This window comes from Vicugna pacos, chromosome X (genome assembly GCF_048564905.1).
Source record: "Vicugna pacos chromosome X, VicPac4, whole genome shotgun sequence".
NCBI classification, from domain to species: domain Eukaryota; kingdom Metazoa; phylum Chordata; class Mammalia; order Artiodactyla; family Camelidae; genus Vicugna; species Vicugna pacos.
In genome coordinates, this window is record NC_133023.1 from 88,002,370 (window position 1) to 88,025,922 (window position 23,553).

Genomic DNA, 23,553 nt, shown 5'->3' on the forward strand with positions numbered 1-23,553 from the left:
TGCTGCAAAACCGTGTTTGCTCAGTTGGTGCATGTGGGGAGGACAGGTGAATTAACATTTCTGATCAGTCACAGGAGAACATGGGAGTTACTTTGTTGCTGCTTTTACCTCCCTCCTCCCAGCCCCTTTTGCAGCCTTACGTCAAATGCACAAACTCAAAGTACATAAAGCATGGATCCTTCCTACAGCTCCAGTCCAGCTGCTAGGTCGCAATACCCACTCCTCCCCTATATTCCTGCCCATGTCTAATGCTGTATCGAGAGGAGGATGAGGCTGGAGGATGGGGAGTGACCTGACAATTAAAACGGTGCTGACAACTTCATAATTAGAACTGACATTAGTAGAGAGTAACTGACTACAAATTCCTTTAACTTAACCTACCATGTTTTCTTTTTTTAAAAAAATTCCACCTCAGAAAAATAGATATTATACAGTGAGACATCTTAGCATACTTTTTACTGTTGTAGAACAAAATAGGCTGAACATTTTGGAATATATATATATATATATATATAGAGAGAGAGAGAGAGAGAGACATAGGTATAGATATATTTAAATTGTAAAAATAATTCTTATAACAGCTATTATTTATTAAGAGCCTTTTTGTGTCATGGGCTGGAGGGCTGTGCTAAACACTTCCAATGCTTTATGTACATTTAGCCTCACAATAACTTGGCAAGGTAGGTTCTATTTTTATAGCCATGTTTTAAAATGAGAGATCAGAGACCCAGAAAGAGTAATGATGACTCCCCCCATGGTTACAAAGCTAGTAAATGGTAAAGGCAGGTTGTGAATCCCTGTCTGACTCCAAAGCTTTTTAAGACTAACAACTACTCTATATTATTCAATAAATACAATTTTTCTATTTCTGTCTCTTTAAAAACCGTGTAAACTACCCCATCTTGAAAATTTTACAGTATTGCATCTTACACACTTTTGAAAGATAGCCACAATTTCTAAAATACATGAATAAATACTGAATGCAAATTAAGTATAACACTTTCTATAGGATATTTAAAGGCAATAATATCTCTGAGGCACAGTTTTAACAAATTCTTTTTAATTAATATTTATGAAATGTAATAATATATGCCTACATTTGTTTCAGTTTATGTTTGGTAAAAAGAACACCCATGTAAATAGTCCTGGTATTATGTCTCTCCACTTTTTTGATATGAATATGCAATATTTATGTATAGTAATGTGTTTATAGTCAGTGTTCAGATTACTATTTTGTATTGATTAATGAGTGTGTTAATTTCATCTAGAATACAATACATGGAACACATTCCATTTCATTTATGTCTACACTTTCAAATTTCTCTGAGCTTTTTACCTAAAGAGGTAAAACTTCCAGACCAGAGCCAAGTTATGTTGAGAGATTTACAGTTTTGTATATCAGCTTACAAATTTGAACCTTTATTTATACTTGATTGCTTTCATTGTCAGGAAAACACAGTGTTTGATAATATATAAAGTCATACACAGTACACTTATTGTTAAAGCAGTAGATGTAATAGCGTTGTGAGAAAATTTCAGATGTCTGCATAGCCTTCTGAGTGTCAGGGTCTCCATTACTTTTTGTGACCTATGAAGGCCATTGTGTGTATGAGTGTAAACATCTTGTCCATTGTTAACTAATCTATTTGTACATTCATTAATGCTTTTTGCTACTAACATATCCTTGGACAAATTGATGATAGCCTCACCTGTCTCCCCTACACCAGATTCCCCTCCATTGGATAGGGGTTTATATGAGTGGTTTCAGGGCACAGTCTCATCCTGTTCTCTAATCACTTAATATGTTTAAATGTTATTTTCTTAATCAGATTGTAAGCTCCCCAAGGGGTTAGGTAATGTTTCCTGCTTATTTCACATCATCACATCTTTCCAAATATACACTAAATGATTGGTAAAACTTGACTGTCCTGTTGATAAACTAATAGAACAAAGGCAAGAAAACAAAATGAAATATCAGAAAATTAGAAGTAAGAGAGTTTGAAATCAAATTACTTGAGCAGAGAAAGTGAAGGATTTGAATTGATTTGTAATAATGCCACATAACTTGTTGAGGTTATATAGATATAATGATCAATATAGATATCTAGATATATATTAGTATAGATATAGATAATAATGCCACATAATTTGCTTGAAGTTATATAGATACAACAATCAATATAAATTGTTATATCTATATTTTTATCTGTGTTGATATAGATATCAATGTAGATATCTATATATCTATATAACTTCAAACAAGTTAATGTGGCATTATTACTTATATTTATTCGTCTGTCTATATTTATATATGTTTCTGTCCAGCCTACTAGATAATTTTATTAACTGTCTGTGCACCTTTCTAATCTATGAATGAAAACAAGGATCTGTCTAGCCAATAAACAAGTTAGATTACCAGTTTAAAAGCAGTTAAGGCAGAAGATTGGTTATTTTACTGTAGTACCATGAAAATAAGCTTGGTTATTAAATATGATTCAAATTATTTTGGAAACAGTACTATCTTTAGCTTCAAAACTGAAATAGCCTCAGGGCAAAGGCACTGAAGGAGAAAGACAGGGTAGTAATAAAACTGGTGGGTCAGTAACAAGTCTTTTTGAAGAAGTGTTCAAATCTGAAACTTTCTTTTACACATTCCATGCCAAAATAGACCTTACAAAAACAGGCTTTATAGATTGGAGCAGATTCTCAGGTATAAAGGCATCTGTCTTCAGAAATAGGGTTTTCTAATCATTTCTGATACATTGTCTATAGATGGAAAGCAAGGTTGTCCTTAAGAATATTTTTGGCATCTTGTCTATATTTGTATGTATAGCTTTTGCATTGTCTTTATCAACAAGTAGAAGACACTAAAAAATAAAATGTAGTTCATGAGGCTTGTTTTAAAGTAATATTTGATAATGATACCCTGTTATTTGTAACAGACATGAGGAAAACTATTCTTGAATTATTAAATTGAATACATTTCCACTTAATCTCTAATTACAATACAGCCGTAGCATTTCAAGCTGTGATTTTGTCAAGTCTCCTAAGGTAAGCAGCTGTGAACCTGGTCTGTAGTTAGACAGGAGGCTTCCTCCAAACCTCATGATGCAGAACCTGGTAGAGATGACTCAGCAGGCTATGTTTCCACCTCCAGTACTACCACAGGCATGCACTGTCAGGTGGGGGAATAAAGGGAAGATTTATCACATTATTTCATCTGATAAAAACAGAATTATAGGGAAAGAGGCAATTTTGACCCTATGACCTCTTCCTTGCCCTTTGCCTATCTTCTCTAAGAGGAAGGAAGGCGTCAGAGCCCAAGTTTGGGCTTTATTTGTTGAGAGGGTAGATTCAGCGCTGGTTATATGTTTTATGGGAGACACAACAGTGTAGTAGTTAAGACAGTGGACTTGGGAGCCACATAACATGGTTTGAATTCTGTTTCTGTGGTTTTCTGGCCTTGGAACTGGGTCAGTTAGAATACCTTCTTTGGATTTATTCCCTTATCTATAAACATGGGATAATAATAACACCTATGCCCTGGGGTTTTGATGATTTAATGAGTTAATACATAAAAACCACCAAGAACAATGTCTGGAAGATTGTAAACGCTTGATAAATTTTCTTAAACCTTAATGGCTTTCCCTCCTTTCCCTTACTTAACTTTACAAAGACAACTTGGAAGCTATTAGAAATGGGGTTTTTTGAGTATGCACTGCAGTGCAATGAACACTTACTCACCATTCCTAAAAAGGAGCACACATGGGAGTGAAATAATTGCAGAACTAGCTACTTGCCTATTCACATACAGCTCATCAGTCTCCATTATCTGTCCAATCTATAGATAAGTTGTCATCAGGGGAAAAGGTATTGTTAAGAACAACTTCGTAATATGCTAGTAGATTATCGGGGGATGGTTTGGAAGGTTTCATTCTATGAACCAGCCAGATCGAGGTTCCTACTGCTACTAGATATAAATATGAACTCCTGTACAAAAAAATACATCTTCTCTTTGATTTAGAGCATTGCCCACCTGATGATAGTAGTTAAATTGGACAGAAGTGACTGTAAAAAAGTATATAGATCAGGCTATAATATCAGACAGATACATAAAGGAAGCCTGTGAAGTTCATTGATAAACAGTTGTATTCCATGTTCTGTAGTGTCTTAACTGGATATAGATATCCAGTTATTATTCCCTAACTTAGATACCCCTTACACCTGGCTTCAACTACACCATATACACCAATACCTCCTCATTTTTTATCTTTGTCCCAAACTGACATAGCCAACTGTCTACTTGACATTTTGTACATCAAAACAGAACTTCAAGCTCAGCATATATAAGCTCAAGACCTTGGTTTTGACTCCTGTGCACCTGATCTTTTATCGTTTCCTATCTTAGTGAAAAGCACCTCTATCCATCCAGCTGTGTCAACTAGAGTCCTAAGAATTAGGCTTGACACACAATGATCCCTTGTCTTCAGGTCCAATATCCATCTTCTAATGCTTATCAAATCCACTCAGTTCTCACCTTCTCCACTGCTACCACCCTTTCCTAAGCCACTGGCTGTTTTGTCTTGACTAGACAACTACAGTGGCTTCCTAATGGATTTTCCTGCAACTGCTCTAACTCTCCTCCGTTAAACTCTCAACAGTGTAGCTGGAGTGATATTTTCAGCATGAAAATATGGCCACGTCACTCAACTGATTTCAACAAACCAATATTTTCCTATCGTCTTAGGCTAAAGACCAAAGTCTTTAACACAGCCTTTAAGACCCAGCGTGATCTTACCTATGCTCTCCAGTTGCGTGTCTACCTCCTTTTCATTGTTTTTTTCTGTTCCAGACACACTGGGCCTTTTGAATTTCCTCAGTGACATTACATAACTTCATGCCTCCGACCCTTTTTGGCATGCTGTTCTCTTTGCCTGGAATACTTTCTACCTATGGTCTTCCCACTTTTACCCCAACATCTACCTTACTGTATTAACTCCTTATCCTTCAGGTTTTCGGTAAGGTTTCACTTTCTTCTGGAAACTCTCCTTGAGTACCCAGACTAGGTCAGATCTATTATGCATGGAGATCCCCTAAACTTACTTTATGGCATTTACCAAGGGTGAAATGGCATGGTTATTTCGGTGGCTCTTTGTTTAATGTCTGTCTACCAAAAATGTCTACCAAAAGATTGAACAAAAACATTGTGAGGACAGAGGCAGTATCCATTGTGCTCACTATGGTGTCTCCAGTGTTTAGCATGTCCTAGAAATAGTCAATCAATATTTGTTGAACAATGCTAACTGAAATTTTAGAGACCCTGGATCTCTGTTTAACTGGTACATCAGAACCCAAAACTTCATGCTGTTTGATCAACCGCTTCTCAATGCACACAGCTTGGAGGGAAGAATTTTGCTACCTTCAAGTCTCATCTCAGATATTACCTCCATTATGATTATTTCTCTGACTCTGCTGGATGGGTCTAAGGGCATCTTTTGCTGTACAATAAGTACATGCTTCCATTATAGCAATTAACTTACTTCATTGCAGGCATTGGCTCATCTAATTCTAAAATAAGCACAATCTCCTTTGAAGTAGAAATATTTTTAAAAATATACTTGGATCCCTAGAACCTAACATAGTGCCTGGCATATAGATGGCCCATACACACTTGCTGGATGAATGAACAAATCCTTCTCTCTAAACCCTTGCTAATAAATATAATAGTTAGCATTCTGAAGGCTGGTTCATGTACTTTCAGTTTTATTCTTGAATCACCTTACACCACCAGAAGACTGTATCATAGGATCATGGTGGCTTAGTATTTGCTGAGTCAGTTGCACTCACTTTCACTTTAATATTATGCTTTAGGCAGTTATCAAAGGTCATTAAAAATAGCCAAACAGCTATATGGATATCCTGTCTGCATTTATTGTAAATCTGTTATGAAGGGCACTGTTCATCATATTGCTCAATGTCCTCTTTATACAATGTCACACAGAAAATTAATTTTATAATAGAATGGCAAAAAGCCTTTATCTCTGTGGAATTCTTGTATTTCCTCCTTTCTGACCATGAGAACTATATAAGAGTGCAGACTATGAAGTCAGAGAGTCCTTGGATTTGAATCTTGGCTCCACTTAAGTGTTTAGTTTTGTGATACTGGCCAAGATAGTTTTTCCAACCTCAGTAACTTCGTCTGTAAAATGAGGATTATAACACCTGCTCTCCATGGTTGTAGTGAAGATAGACATTCCAGTGCACCTAGCAGAGTTCCTGGGATGCAAGATGTGTTCAGTATATAGTAAAAATCATTGACTTCTTTCCCCTGGCTACCAGGAAGCACAAAGACAAACGTGATACTTAACCCTACAGCTATATCAGCTTTTCCACTTTTTCTCTTTCTTGACCTGATTTTGATTTTTTGGAATTTTATTCTTAAAAGCTACTTCAATTAATTATGGGAAAAAAGCATATAAAATCATAAAAGGATTATTACCTGTGAACAGAGAACTCTTAACAACAAAAATCTTCATTAGTTAGAAGCCCTTAAGTTATCATTATCATAAACTAATGTAGAGTAGGAAATGTTGAGATTTAAGAGACAGAGAAGAAAATCCCCAAATTTGTAAAAGTCCCCCCCTCCCCTTTTAGGTACCACAGTATCATAAATATTACCATTAGGGTATCCTCTCCCGATAGGACCCTTGAACAAATGTAAATACACAAATATACATTAAAGTATTATTGACTTTTTATCATCAGAATTAATAGGATCAAAGACAGGAAGGATTGCTTAGAGGAAACGGGAATGAAGAGGAGAATAGAAAGGAAGGAGAAAAATCGGTTAAAATATTTTAAAAAGAAAAAAAAACAAAATGAGAGAAGAACACAGAATATTGCCTTTGCTCAAATCCTAATTTGCTTCAAGTAGACCTGATCATACTGTTCTTTGGGATATAAATTAAAGAGGAAACAATTGCTTTACAATATGTCCTCTAACTAAAGAGACCAATTATGGAACATGCATTTGAACTGATCACAGTTCTCCTTGTGAAAAAATGGGAAAAAGTGGGCAAGATGATAGAGGGCAATAAGGTAGATTGTGATGTGAATAATTAATGATGATAAATGATCACTGGTTTTATTTGTTCAACAAGGATTTATTATATGTCTGTGATATGCTATGAAGGCATTAAATCTTAGGAAATAGAAAGATTAATGAGATATAAAGTCTTTCCCCTCAATGAATTGTCATTGTAGTGTGACAAAGAGACAAAAATAGAAGGACCAGGAAAGGAGGCCAAACTTGTTCACCAAACACTTACATGAGTAACTACTATGTATTAGGAACTTTGCCAGGAACTGTGGGTACATCAAATGTATTTTTTAAAATTAAAAGTCTTATTTGTATGTATTTGTACATATTTAAGTATATATACATCTTACATATATTTAATTACAATAGCTTCTGATTTGTGATGACCTATGTTGCACTACAGGTTTTCCATATATTATCTCTATTCTTCACAACAAATCTGCATGACAGAGGACATTCTTTCAGTTTTACAGATGAAGATACTGAGGTTTAGTGAAGTGAAATAGGTAATAAGTGACAGAGGTGACATTCCAACTCAGGCCAGTGCCCTTTCCCCCATCACACTATATCCACTACAATATTCTTTTCTGGGCCTTTGCCAGTACCAAAAAAAAGGGGTGAGTGTGGCATGAGGATGAGACCAGGTAAGTCAATATGCTCCAGTCCCAGTGCCTGGTCACTGAGTGATTTGGAGAGCTACTGAAATCTGGGTTATCCCCAGCCTTCCTATCTTGCCCTGCCAGCATCTTGCTCGTTGTAGTATGTAGCCTCTAAGATGGTCCCCAGTGAGTCCTGCGTCCTAGTTTTCATATCCTTATGTAATCCCCTCTTTTGATATTGGACTGGCCTAGTGACTTGATTCTAACCAATTGAATCTGGCAAAGGTGATGGGATGGCACTTCCGTGAACAATTTACAAAAGACTGTGACATCCATCTCCCGCCTTGTTCTCTCAATGGCTCACTCTGAGAGAAGCCATCTGCCATATTGCGAGTTGCCTAATGGAGAGACTCACTTGGTAAGAAACAGATGTCAGCCTGCCTACAGCCACATGAGTGAGCTTGGAAGTCGATTTCCCCTCTACTGCCCTGAGGTGAGCTACAAGGTGAGACCACAGCTCAGGCTGACACCTTGACTGCAACCTGGATGAAACATTCTGAGCCATAGAAACCCATGTCAGCTGTGTCCTGATTTTCCTGATCTACAAATATGTGAGATAATAAATGTCTGATGTTCCAAGTTACTGTGTTTTGGGGTAATTGTTCCATAGCAATCAATAATTTATACATTGTGGAAAAGTGTGTCCCACATTTGTAAATAGCTGATTCAGTCAGAACAGTGGCTGGGCTCATGATTCAACATGGCAGCAAGTATATGACTTCAGTCCTTGAAACATTAAAACATTTACTGAGCATTTACCAATCACCAGACCCATAGTAGATTTTCTTAGTTCTTTAAAACGACTCTTTGGAAATACTGTATTCAACCCCATTTGACTAATGAGGAAACTGAGGCACAGAGTTTTCCAACTTTGCACAGCCAGTAAAGTAGTAAAGCTTTGATTTGTACCCAATACTGTGACTCTAGAGTGAACATTCTTAAACAGATATCCATATTGACTCAACTATGCTAGATATTCCTAGTATATTTCCTAGAGGTGAGCTAAGTGGTTCTGTCTAACGGTTTTTTTTTTTGATAGGAACATAAAAGGAATATTTATCAAACTTATAGATGAAATTAAACTGGGAAGCAGAATGAACGTGATACATAACAGAAACATGATTCAAAAATATCAGTAGATTGGGACAGTGTTCCAAATCTGGCATGGTTACATGTAATGGGGAGATGTACCATATTTGCATATTTAAAATATTTAAGTATAAAAGGGAAGCAAAATGGCTTCACACTTAAGAAGCCATGTTAAAGGAGTTTGAGATTGTATTTAACAGTAAGCTCAAAGAGTGAATAAGAAAGGTCCTCTGATTTTAGGCAGTAATGATGGAAGTGCAGTACACAGAATAAAGTGAGAGATAATTTTACTCTTTACAAGTAGGTTGGATTACATGTGAAAGGCTGCATTCAAAATTAGTCACCTGATTTTAAAGAGTTTTCACCCCACTGGAAAAGTGCATTATCAGGGCATTGTGGGGGTGGCTGCTGTTCGATGGGAACACTTTGAAAATTTGAGGAGCTGTTTTTTCTGTCTTAAAGTTTAGTTGTAACTTACACATTGCAAAACATTTTATTTTATTACAAATTTATTTTATTGCATTTCTCATTTGTATTATAGTTCAAGAGCTATATAGATTTTTATAGATGATGTGGGGAAGTAGGCTATATTATTGATGAATTTCATTTCAGGTAAGGGGATGTTGCAGAATATGGTCATTAGATCTGATAAGCTTGATAAGAACAGCACTGGAACATATTCAGGGTAGAACAAGCAAGGGTGGTAAGGAGACTTCAAAGCATGCCATTTCAGAAACTGGAAAGAGCTAAGGTGGTGTAACAGAGAGAAGAGAAATATGACTCCAGGGTGGCATGAGAGTTATTTTAAATACTGATGGCTTGTCCTGCAGAACAGATGCTGGAATTATTTTATGTTGTCCTAATAACTAAAATGAGATAAACAAAGGGAATTGTAGAGAGCAAATTTTGGTGAAATACAAGAGAGACAGTTCCAACAGGACATTATCTGATAGAATGGGTGGCTTCACCCCATTGAGGGTTGCAAGTATACCACATGCAGTCAAATACTCTCTGCTTGAGTGAGTAGTACATGGGAGGTATTCAGTGACTATCTTTGAATAAACGAATAAATTTCATATAAGAGATCTGAGCATTAGATAGGTCATTTGAATTAGAAGGTTCTGTGCTACTCTGAAAGTCTGTGATTAAGACTGTAACCAAAAGATATAAGTATGTTATGTATCTTTGTAAACCATGAATTTCAGAATGTTGAGGCCACACATGTGACAAATAAAAAAAAATAATGGCATATCCAATCTGTATGCTACAGAAATGTCGACTATCGTAGTGCAAAATAGATATTGACCATCAATCTGCACAATATACAGGATCACAAAATTGCCGAAGCCTGTTTTAATAAAACAAATTATTTGCTCAATTTTAGTAAACTTTTCTAAATTGAAATTAAGAAAATGCTTTTGTTCTCTTGTTAAATTAAGTGATGGAAGAAGGTGTACCTGGCAAGTATTCTCATTTACCTGGTGGATGGTCTGATGGCAGCAAGTCAACAATTCAGAGATGAGATTTAACTCATTTAACTCTCCTTATCAATTAATATTGACAGTCTCTTTATCAATAGATACTCACTGAGGATCTATTAAGTGTCCAATGATATGCTAAGTTCTGTAGAACATCTGCAAGGAATAACAAATAATGGCCTATGCAATCAAAGAGCTTCTACTTTAGTTAGGAAGATAGGATAAAAATATAACATTGATCATAATTTTTAAAATTCACAACTATAAAATTAAGTGTCAACATAAGGAGTCATAAAGGAGTCATAAAATGTCATATAGGAGAGTTGTGAAGGAAATTACTCAGTACAGGCTGTGACATGGATAGAATTCATGGAGGAGCTGTGACCTTCTTGAACCTTGAAGTTTATTTAAATAACATGAGCACACAGTGTAGAAAATAGCTTGATGAAAGCAGAGTAATTGTGTTATGGAAAAGTGGGAAATTGACTTGAACATTAAGCTAAGGGTGATCCAACTATAGAAGGCTTTGGAAATCATGCAGGGTAGGGCTGGTAAATAGGGAAATACCATAGGTTTTTGAGAAGATGAATGACATGATGGGTGTATCATTTAAAGGAAATTAGATTAGCCATGGTTTACTGAGTGGGCTTAATCAGGGAGAAAAAAAGAATGTAGAGACAAGTAGGCTGTAATAATCCAGTCACAGGAGAATCATGTTTTAGAATGACATATTTTCTCTGAAAATGAAATTTAAGGTACAAATTTGTCAAAATAATGCTAACAAGATTTGCATCTTGCCTGGGTATATGAGACAGAGAAGAAGAGTGAGTCAAGTGGCTACAAAATTCTAGGCTTAAGAATTGACAGAGAAAAGAAAATTAAAAAGAAGACAAGCAAAGTAAGGATGTAGATTTCTAAACTGATTAAATATTGAACAAATGAATTTAAGATCGCTCAATAAAAATCAATGAAAGATGCACATCCTCCTGACTTGCAGGGTTCTTTGGTGACATATCTATCTTCTGATTTCCTCACAATAGCAGTCCCAAGTACAAAACCTCAGTAACCTTTGGTTTCTTATACTGGAATATATAAGGATAAAGTAGACTTTAGAATTTGGTATTTAACAGTGCTACAAATGATGTTAAGAATTCCTAAACGGGGAGGGTATAGCTCAAGCGGTAGGGTGCATGCTTAGCATGCACGAGATCCTGGGTTCAATACCCAGTACCTCCTCTAAAAAATAAATATATACATAAGTAAACCTAATTACCCCCCCAAAAAATAAATAAATAAAATTAAAACAAAAATGTTTTAAAAAACTGTTTAAAAAAAAAAAGAAATCCTAAACAAAGTATCGTGGTAGATATTAGGGAAAGCAGGAAGCTACCATAGTACCATCATTGCCCCATTCTTAAGAAACTTAATAAAAGATAAACAATATAGAGGGATGGAGGATAGAGCATTGAGAAAGGGAAAGGCCTGAGTGCTGGTTATAATTTCATGTCATCCAGATGTTCTCATTGACCATTTCTTATCTTGGCAAGGAAAACTCTGTTCTGCTTATAACAACAACTGCCTTCGGCATCATTTCTTTTTGAAGGCAGATATCTATATCTATCTATCTATCTATCTATCTATCTATCTATCTATCTATCTATCTACCTATTTTGTACATACATATAAAATCTCCATAGGTATCGCCTGTGCCCAAGCAACAGTGGAAACATAGGGAGTTGACATGTTTTGGGAAAGCATTCTATATATCTGTGGGAAACTTGAAGGTAAATATCATATTCTTTCATATGCAAATGTTCTGGGAAATTACTAATGGGACAGGAAGACACAAAGAATAAATAAGAAAAAAATCAAGAAATTTGAACTTCTAGAACTTGGCTTATATCCATGTTATGCCAAAACAACTTCTTAAAAATTACAAGAAAACTGCATTCAGATGAGTTTGATGTTATAACTGACTGGAGTGGATTCTAATGCACTGCACATAGTAGGTATTCAATAAATGTGAATGATTATACTAATGATTTAGTAAAATTTTAAACTTTTTAACCTGTTGGGTTGGGATGTAGCTGAAGTCTTACTCTGGTGTAAAAAAAAAAAAAAAACACTAGTCAACTAGATTGACAACTCTAACTGATTATACTGGTCACCTCAAACCCCTTTGTTTCATACCCTTTGACCAACATCTCACATCCTCTACTTCCCTGCCCTGATACCCACCATTCTACTCTCTGCTGCTATGCATTTCACTTTTCTAGATTCCACATGTAAGTCAGATCATGCAGTTTTTCTCTTTCTGTGTTTGGCTTATTTCACTTAGTGTTATGTCCTCCAAGTTCATCCATATTGTCAGAAACGATGAGATCACCTTCTTTCTTAAGTCTGAATAATATTCCATTGCTATTGTGCATAATGCTGCCATGAATGCAGTAGTAATCCTTTCACTATGCATATGTATATCTAATCATCATGTTGCACACCTCAAACATATACAATTTTTATTAAAAAAAATAGAAAAGAAAATTTTAAAGAAATTTAAAAAAAACTGGAACACCTGACCCCCACCCCCCCTTTGGACTTTGTATAGAGTCCTGGTTCACACAAAGGGAATTGGACAAGAACTTTCAAATTTTTAAAATTTGATTCAGTCTCCTTCTCTTTGTGCAAATTGGCATATTCAAGAGTAGGAAGAATGAAAACAAGGTAATAGATGGAAACATGTCATTGGTAACGAGCGAGAGCTAATGATTTACTTCAAAACTTTCTAAGCTTTGAAACTAAGGAGAGCTTAATTTACATCTACAGAACTTATGCACTTAAATAAGCTATTTTTGTTCTCGTGCACGCAGACTCCCTCTTCTCTTCCTGCTGTGTTCCAGAGACAAATCAAAATAAATTTACAGTAATAAAATTAAGAGCTTCAACATGCTGGTCTTGTATATGTTCACAGAGTTGCTCCCCCGAGCCCACCTACTGCTGTTTGCCACGGAGTTTCAAAAAGTCTTTATTTGGTTGGTAGACAAGTCATTTTATCACAAAAGTATGAAATGTCATTTTGAAAGCCTGATAACTTTTTTTAAAATTACATTGCCCGCCATAGAGAATGCAACAATTTATGGTTGTTAGGGAAATATCACTGAAGGTATTGAGTTAACATATGCAAACAGCAACAACGTTCCTTTCTTCTTTAACTTTCCAGTCAAATAAAAACATTTTTGCAAGCTTTAGATGAAATCATGTTCTGAAATTTAAATCATATGCTTTCCTTGGCATGAGACGGACTACTGACCTTCTTTAAGTACATAAGGCAGGGTGTCTCGTGTTGTTTGAAGATATTTTGAGTTTGCTTTTTAATGTGGGCCTTACGTGAACAAGGAGCCTCGCTTGAGCGTGTTTTGAAACTGGAGGGAGTGCCAGATCCCAGTTCTCCAGTGGAGAGCTGGCAAGGTGCCCTACTCAATATTCATCCACTGAGCAGAAAAATATTGATGTTCACAGAAGAAAAGAATTAAATATGCATTTTACAAGTGTAAATAAAATGTGTCACTTTATAAGCATTTGAGGATTAGGAGGAATGAGACATTCCAACTTTTATTGACACATTGACACCAGCAATGGGGAAAAAAAGATGATAGAATGTCATAAGGTTTACTTATTCAGTCTTGAAATTCTCATACTGATAAAAGTATTATTACTGGAAGCATATAAAGATAAGAATTATCTGATTTCACAATCTCTTCCAATAAAACAGAGAACTAAGGTCAAAATATTATACAGAGAGAGGAATAGAAGAGGCATTTATTGGGCTTTTTTAGCCTTGTGCTTTTATTACGGATTAATTCCATCCCCTCTGAGCTATTGACTAATTGATTTACGAAACTCAGGATTTGTAGGTAGTCGGTTTCACGGAGTATTTTGTCTTCTTGACCAGATAAACAGATTATTGGGATAAGTTAAAACAACCACATACATATATTATCATTCAGACTCACGTATATTTCTTGCAATATGTAAATTGGTCCAAGATGTCACATTGAAGTTCAACTATCCAAAAACCCTTCTGACTTTGGTAATTAACAGTCTTGACAACACTGTCACTAAGCAAAACTGGAGCAGATGGTGACTTTCAACATACATTCATTATGCAGCATGAAAGAGTGTAAATAATGTTGCTCTTTGGGAGCATTTGAAAGTGATTCTTTTAACTAATATTTTTACGTTGACATGGAACTTTACAGATGAAAAACTAGAATGATTAGAGACTTTCGGAAAGTACCTCCCTTCTAGTTTATGAGTGATTGAACTATTGAAGTAGATATACACCTTTTTTCTTTATGTCCATCTTTCTAATTATTAGATGCTCAATAAATAACTTCTTGAATGAATGAATGAATGAATTTCCTATTAGCTGCTTAAAGGAAGGAGCCACAATTTAAACATCTCTCTATCCTCAGAGCCCAGGAGAGTGTTTGACCCAAATCCTCAGCAAGTTTATTCCACATTTACTCTAAAATCTAGAATAAAAGTACAAATACACCTCAGGTTTATCGTGTCCCTTCCTATAAACCTTAAACTCTGCAAGATATCTCTGGATCTTGAATTCTTAAGTACCTAAGGAATTCCATTTAGAGTTAGCTATATATTTAACAAAAACATTTATATGTAAAATGTACAAATAGTGCCTATATGAGGAAGCATACAATATCAAAGTAACTTTTTTCAGCTTTATTGGGGTATAGTTGAAACATAAAATTATAATATATTTAAAGTGTACAACATGATGATTTGATATATGTATAAGTTGAGAAAGAATTCCCACCAGCAAGAAAGTAACTTTTTATTGTTTACATGACTTAAGAAAAGGAAGAGCCTTAGAGGACAAGACAGACATTGGTTTGAATACTGGCTCCACCAAGTTACAAACCATGCAGTCTGAGGTAAGTTATTAAACCTTTCTGAGTCTGTTTTATCACATATAAAATGTGCTTAATAATACTCATCTTAGATAACTAAATAACAAATATGGAAGTTTACCAAAGTATAAATAATTGGATGGAACAGATAGATAAAACATTTTCACAAGTCTTGTATTTTTTTGAATATTTTGTTTCTTACCGTGCATAGTTTTGTGAATAAGGTATATTTAACTAAAATGAAATTATGTGATTAATGATGTCTGAGTTTTGACAAGAATGCTTAGGTATTTGTCTAGGGACAAATTAAGTTTTTGGATGGCACCATGTTTTAGTATTAAGATTGCTGTGTTTGGAGGTAAAATATCTACATTAGAATCCTGGCTCTTGAAGTCCCTAGTTTCGTGGCTGAGTTTTACATTCCACACATCTGAAACAAAGATCATGAATATGTTCAGTATTTATTATTGTTCCTTTCCATGTGTTAGATTTGACTTGGTAGTTACGTTCATTGATTTGTCAGAAATGGTTATTTAGTGGTTAAGAGAACTGACTGAGAATTATGACAGAAATTGCTTAGGAAACACATCACACATCATCTACAGTGATAAATTTTTATTTCAGTCTCTATCATAGATATGATATGTGACCTTGAAAAAAATTACTCTTTCATTTCCCAGTTCTCAAAATTGGAGTAAGAATTACTCCAATTAGTGCCGATTAATATGAGGATTGCAAGGGTCATAACACACAGTGAGACACTGGGTTAAGAGGAACACTGTAATTGCAAATGTATCAGGGTGTTTCCTATTGTCAATAAGGACTTTTCATTATCCAATCTGTTTCTTTGGCTAAGAAAGGCATTAAGTGAGATTTTCCCCTGCCGTTCAACTACTATGTTAACATTTTACTAAATGAAACTGTAGCAGTTCCAAAATGTCAATATAAGTAGCTTACTCCCAGGCAGTAGCTTTTCCATTGAAAGAATCTGGCTTATTCATTCATGATAAGAACACCCCGAGTATGAACCCTTAAAATTCACTATACGATATTTCTTCAAATGTGTAATAACCATTTACATTTAGAATTGATATTAAAAATTATTACATATAATGTCTTTAAATTTGAGTGATATGTTAAATATCAAAGAATTAATTTAAAATAAGCTGACAGAGAGCCCCAATCCACACGACAATCTGAAATAGTCTTTTATTGTCAAGTAATGATTTTTCTGATGGCAGCTGGCTGAAAGGTAGTGATGGAGGGGATGGTAGAGGTCGTGAAAGGATGGAACACTGTTAGTAATAGAGACATTTAATCAAGAAACTATTGCAACTAATAATTGAAAAATAAATCTTTATCTATTATAATCAGATTCTGTATGTAGATATGGGATTTGTATGGGTGGCAGAAAGATTGAAATCACTAGAAGCTTTCAGCCATGAAGGAGTTGTGCACTGTAAACACTCAAATCAAGATCTTTCATCCATGACAGAATAGCTTGTTACTTTGCACAAAGGACAATAAATTGGCTTATAAGCAAAGTGAGTAATTTTTTAAACACTCTATTGCATGTATAACAATCCTTGTAACATATCTGTCAAGCACATCATTTGTAAATACAAAAAGAATTTGAAAATAAATCTTAAAGCCAGAAAAATCACAGAGAAAGACCTTAGTGGAAATCAGCTGGGTCCAAGAAATAGGTAATCACATAGTCTGACAAATGACCTTTCACAAATTACCTTCTTTGGTGATGTACATCCAAAATGGAAAATATTACTGAAAGATGGCTGTATTTCCTGAGAGGGAGAAGAAATCCAGGAGCTAAAATTTTTTCTTTATTATTTTTCCATCTCACCGATGAGGCCTTAGTGAAAATAAGCATGTAAGTCACACGCATTCATTTTATTTTCTGTAGATCCAAATGACTCACAGTTTAATGGTATAAACAAAAACATGTTTGCTAAAGTAAGAGAAAGTTCCTGAAACACAATTTTGAATGCAGACACAACTTTAGTTTTCCAGTGAAAGGAAGTTAATATTCTTTTCTCTTTAATAAGATGCTGCAAAAGAATCTTTAGCCAACTCAAAACAACAACAACAATAGTCATAGAAGCCAAAAGAAGGGTTTGTAAATGGAATAAAAAGTCAGGATAAGAAAAAAATAAGACTTGCACTCCTTAAGAATTGCTTAACTTTTATTTGAATTATATCAAGCATAATAAAGGCTCTTTGCCAAAAGTTGTTCCATATTTGAGGAATTCAGTTATGCTTAAAATAAACTACACTTTTAATAGGTCAATATATTTATTGTTTAGTGGGCATGAAAGAAAAATTACTACAGAAATTTTTTCCAAACGTAGCCTCAAATTAAAATTGAACAAAGTCTCATTAATTTATATATTGGTGGTTAAGTCAGGAATGGAGAGTTAACATACACCTCACTTCCTTGAATTTTAGTGTACCTCACTTACTTGACTTACTTGAATTCACTCCTCAACAAAAGTTAGAGTGTGTTTTCTCTCCCTCTCTCTCCCCCTTTCCCTCCCACCTTCTATCATGTTTGCAGACCACACACATACACACGGCCACAGACACATACAGACACACAGACACACACTCACTCACACGTACCATTCTTTCAAGGAAACCAGTCATTTTTGCTCAAAATAAAAAAGAGTTTCATATGCAAACTTAAAAATTTGTGGCAGAATACTTCAGGAGGATATTGCAAAATGATACAAAAGAAAGTAAAATCATCATAAATGATAAACATAGAAAATTTGCTGTCAGAGTTTTTTTAATTGATGGCTGACTTCTGATAGGAAAATACACATTTAAAACATCTGAAAACGTATTGAACTTGGTAAAATTTCAGTTAATAAGAATTAATAAGAATGATTGAAGAATGCAGGTTTTAGTTTTTGTTTGCTGCTGGTTTTTTTGTTGTTTTGATTGACTAAGTCTTAAGAACAATCTCAGATGTTGAAGAACTTTCTTAAAATTTTATTTTATTTTATAGTTTTAACCTGAGAAGGTGAAGTTTATTTTTTCCAGTTTTAATGAGGTCCAACTGACAAATAAAATAGAATAGACTTAAAGTGTACAACATGATTTTGTATATATATATATATTTCATGAAAGAAATCAATTGAAGAAAACTGAAAAATTCACAAATATGTGGAGATTAAACAATATGCTCCTCAACAACCAATGAGTCAAAGAAGATGTACATCTTGAGACAAATGAAAATGGAAACAAAACATACCTCAACTTATGGGCTGCAACAAAAGTAGTTCTGAGAGGGACAAATACCTCCATTAAGAAAAAAGAAAGATCTCAAATGAACAATCTAACTTTACACCTCGAGGAACTAGAAAAAGAGCGAACTAAGCCCAAAGTTAGTAGAATTGAAGAAAATAACCATCAGAGTGGAAATAAATGAAATAGAGACCAGAAAGACAATAGAAAAGATCAGCAAAACTAACAGCTGATTTTTGAAAAGATAAACAAAATTGACAAACCTTTAGCTAGACTAAGATAAAAAGAGAGACGACTCAAGATCAGAAATGAAAGAGGAGACGTTACACGCTGATGCCATATAAATACTAAGGATCATAAGAAACTACTGTAAACCACTGCACACAAAGAAACTGGATAACCTAGAAAAAATGGGCAAATTCCCAGAAACATTCAACTTACCAAAACTGAATTATGAAGAAATAGAAAATCTGAAGAAGTGAGTAAAGAGATTGAATGAGCAATCATAAACCTCCCAACAAAGAAAAGCCCGGGGCCAGATGGTTTCACCGGTGGATTCTACCACACATTTAATGAACACCTTTCTAAAGTGTATAGTCTTTGGGCATAAAATAATCAGGTCATAAATGTAAACCATGGAGTGCCTGGAAATTAATTTTCCATGGTAGTTCTCATAGTAGAACAGTGTGGAGGGAGAAAATATCCTTTAGCTATTACCTGAAAGTAGATTTTTAAAACAGATTCCTGATATTTGTTTCCTTTACATTTCAGTCTCTAAAAGAAGAGAAAGGAGTTGTCAAATTCTGCTCCCTAAAGAATATAATCTAAACTTGTAAGCGTTGACTATTTATTTCTACTATATTTTTAAATAGGAAAAAAATAGATAAATAAAAACAGTGTCTCACAATAGTTTATAGAAACTCATACCATAATACAGGAACACTGAGGGTATTATTATGTTAAGAAAACCCAGTAATCTATGATTTGTGAAATGTGACCACTTGCTCGTTGGGTATTTTATATAACAGTTTTATTTATAGGTCATATATTGCAAACCTCTATTTTTAAAATCATATCCTCTGCAATTTATAAATGACTTACTTGTACTTCAAAACATAGCAAATTATTTTTTAAATCTTTGTGATTTAAATAGTAAAACAAATTTATATTTTCCCAAGATGGTAATATTTCTGTTTAGTTAATTTCTGTGTGCACAAGTATGAATCACATAAATGTGTATAAAATGTTGCTTTGATTTATGAGCCACATTATAGATCTAAAAGTTTCAATTCATTAGCAGTGAATATAATGACTTTGGAAGCATTGAGGTGTCTCATGTCATATGTAGCTGTCTAATGTCCAAAAGCCCTACAGTAAAAGTCTAATATCCACTGGGTAGGAAATTTATATCAGACCTGAACATTTTAAGAATAAAAATGTCCTTAAAGTGATTTTGGTGAATGAATAAAGGTCATCATCTTTCTGACATTCAGGGGAGTACTTATCTTTTTTTTTTCCTTAAGTGTGAAATTCACACCACTTTGCTTTCAGTTTTAATCTGTTGTACTATTTAAATAGTAGGGGTACTGGGACATAAGACTGGGATCAGATGCAAAGTCACATAGCCGGTCCTATATTCTCATAGAAGAATTTCAAATTAATAGACAAATTTCCAATTCTTACTTGAATATCCCTTAACCAGTATTTCATAGTACTTAATTTATAAAAATTGAATATTTTCCACTAATGATAATATTAAAAATCATATAATTTGGACTCTGTGTACATGGCAGTTTTAAAACATTCTCAATTAGATTTTGGTGAAACTGGTGATGTGATAGTCATTACAACAAAATTTTTTCCCTCAGTTTTATTGAGATATAATTGACAAATAACACTGCATGGGTTTAAGCTGTATAATGTAATGATTTGATATACATATTTATAGCAAAATGTTCACCACAATAAGTTTAGTTAACATCCATCACCTCACAGAGTTACATAGTTTTATATTACAACAAAATTTTAAAATGATTTGAATAGTCAAGTCAGTTTCAGGAGTGCCTATACCACAATCTCTACATGTGTACTAATAATTGATTGCCTAAAGATAGATTAAAATAGCACATTTATGGAATACTTATTATGTGTTCGGCACTGATCTAAGCATTTTACATTATTATCTCCCATTTTATAGATCATAGATCTGAAGCAAAAAGAGATTATATCACTTGCCTAAAGTCACTTGACATGTACTTGGTGAAAGCAAACATATTCTAACTCTAGAGCCAACACTTTTTTTTACACTTTTTATTGATTTATAATCATTTTACAATGTTGTGTGAAATTCCAGTGTTCAGCACAATTTTTCAGTCATTCATGGACATATACACACTCATTGTCACATTTTTTTTAGAGCCAACACTTTTAACCTCTGGACTTTACTGCTTCTAACGGTAATCTGCTGGAATTGAGGGAAGCAATCTAAGATACTTCAGTTTTTTATGTTTTTCTGCTGGTACGGGGGTATTGGATCTTACTGAGGCTCTGAAAATAACCAACAGCTCCCCCTTGAACAAGCCATATCACCCCTCTGAGCTTCCTCAATTTTTTCATCTAGAAAATGAGAGTCTGAATGAGGTAGAAACTAAATTTCCTTCAGTTTTGCAATTTTTATGTTTATATGATTTTACTCAGACTTCAAAGAGATAGAAATCGATGCACTGACTACTTACAGTGTAGAGAATGAGGGGAAAAAAGGACCATCGATTCTTATATTTATTTCGACAGATACCATGCAAATGGGTGCTGAGCAAGCTTAGGAACACAATTTTTGAATGTGATTCTTTCTGCTTAGAAAACATTCTTTTTCGATTCTTTACTTGGCTTATTCATACTTATGCTCCCAGATTTCTATCAACCTTTACCTCATTCAGGAAGCCACCTCTTTTCCTCAGGAACTGTTCTTTTTTCACTGCCATATCATACACTAGGAGAGGTGACCTTCATTTTAATCATATCTGTGCCTTCACGCCCTCTCCCTGCCCCTCCATGCAGCTCTACATCTTTTTTTGGCTGAATGCCTTCTAGTCAACTTCCGATAGCGTAAGCATTATCTCTTCAGATATTTCTTCAATGATCTAACCCCCCTTCAGGCTGATTGAATGTCCCTCTTCAGGGTTTCAATATCATCCTACACATATCTCTGTCAGAATGCTCAACAGATTGTATTAAAAAGATGTATATATTTGGCTTCCTCAATCATTAAGTGATGTGAAAAGACAAGGGCCATGCCTTACTCATTTTTATAAACCTAGAGACATTGCCTGGAATCGAATGTGATCAACATATATTTGATAAACTGAACTTAAACTATGATTCAATGCAGAGGTACCTTCAGGGTAGTCCTTTATGCATCCAAAAGGAAGGGCAGTCACATCTTACTTATTTTTACTTTGTACACTATTATGGGAGTTAGTGAGTCAAACTACTAGACTGAGGTCTTAAGACTAGATGATATACAAGATGCAGCACATAAGGCAGCTAGCATTACACCAAATAAACATATGAGCACTGATACATTTCCAGTAACAGTAAGTTATATCTCACAAAGATGAATTTTTATTTTTTTAGGATACAAACACTAAAAAGGATTATAATGAACATACAGGGTGAATCTCATATATAAGTCAACTGTTAAAATAAAATGACGTGAAAGCTTATTGAAAAGAAATTAGCATCGTGTGCTGGCTGTTAAACTTTCCCTATTGGTGCTCTTGGCAGCTATGATCTGGGGCCTAAATGAAAGTGAAATACATTGATGAGGCTGCTGATGAATTAATGAGGAAATCAGGCATAGCTCATTAATAAACTCGTAAGTGGAGACTAGCATAAGAAAGAGAATCCAAACTTGAAATATTTTATCAAAATCCTTAGTGCCACACAGTGAGCCATGTTTACCCAGGGCAGTAGACCAATTTCTTTGCCGCTCTGAAGCCTCTCTTCTGTCTCTTGCTCCCTCATTGTCTACCTTCCATCATTCAACAAACACAGGGACTTTGATAGACCCTGAAGAGAGGATTGAGAGTCAGAGATTAATATTTCGTCCCTGAATCTTCTCAAACATGATAAAACTTCCAAAGACATTCCAAAGTGTAGTTCACTCTAAGGCTAACAGGTCCAACAAAACTAATAACTTTGCCATTACTATAGACATAGCTTTGCCTGTTTATACTTTGAAAATCTACAATTGATATTTGTCACCTTTATTAAGTCAGACCCAATTGATATGAATGTAAACATTATATATCAATTCAGTTGGGAGTGATCTGTCTTTTGTGGCAAATCTAATTGTTTATTCAAGTTTTTAATTTAAAGAAAAACATTCCATTATTAGAGGCTATAGGGCAAAAGTTTGGATACTTTCCGACCTTCTTTTCATATCTACATGTTTCATTAGTTTTGGATTTAGGGACATCTTTAAATGACACTTCTGATTATATCATTCCTCTGATATAGGCAATGTTACTCAGTGCAACATAACACTCCAAAGAACTGTCAGACTAAGTATTTCAAAAATGATGAATTAATAAAATGAGAATTAAAGGACATCATGATGGATTGGGCAGAAAGCTGTTAAGTTATGACCCCATGATATAAGCAAATATGGACTGGACATAATCTATTATAAGAATAACACTAGAATTGTGAATATTTTTTAAATAACATTTAAGATTGTCAATTATACTCATCATCTTAGCACCAGAGCATCAGAGGATCTCTATTAGATAAAATAGAAGATTCATTTTGCAGTCCACAGTACCATTTGTGGTGTATCGGTGACATTAATAATTATTACCTTAGGCTACTGCAACAGCAAAGAGGAAAAAAATAACTCTATGTGGTTCATTTCATAATAGAAGACATAGAGTCCTTGGAAGTGAGATGCCACACTTGAGCACATTTAGTGTTCAGCAAATAATTTCTGAATGTCACTGATCCTAGATCATTTTTAAAAAGCTACTTCCCCCTAC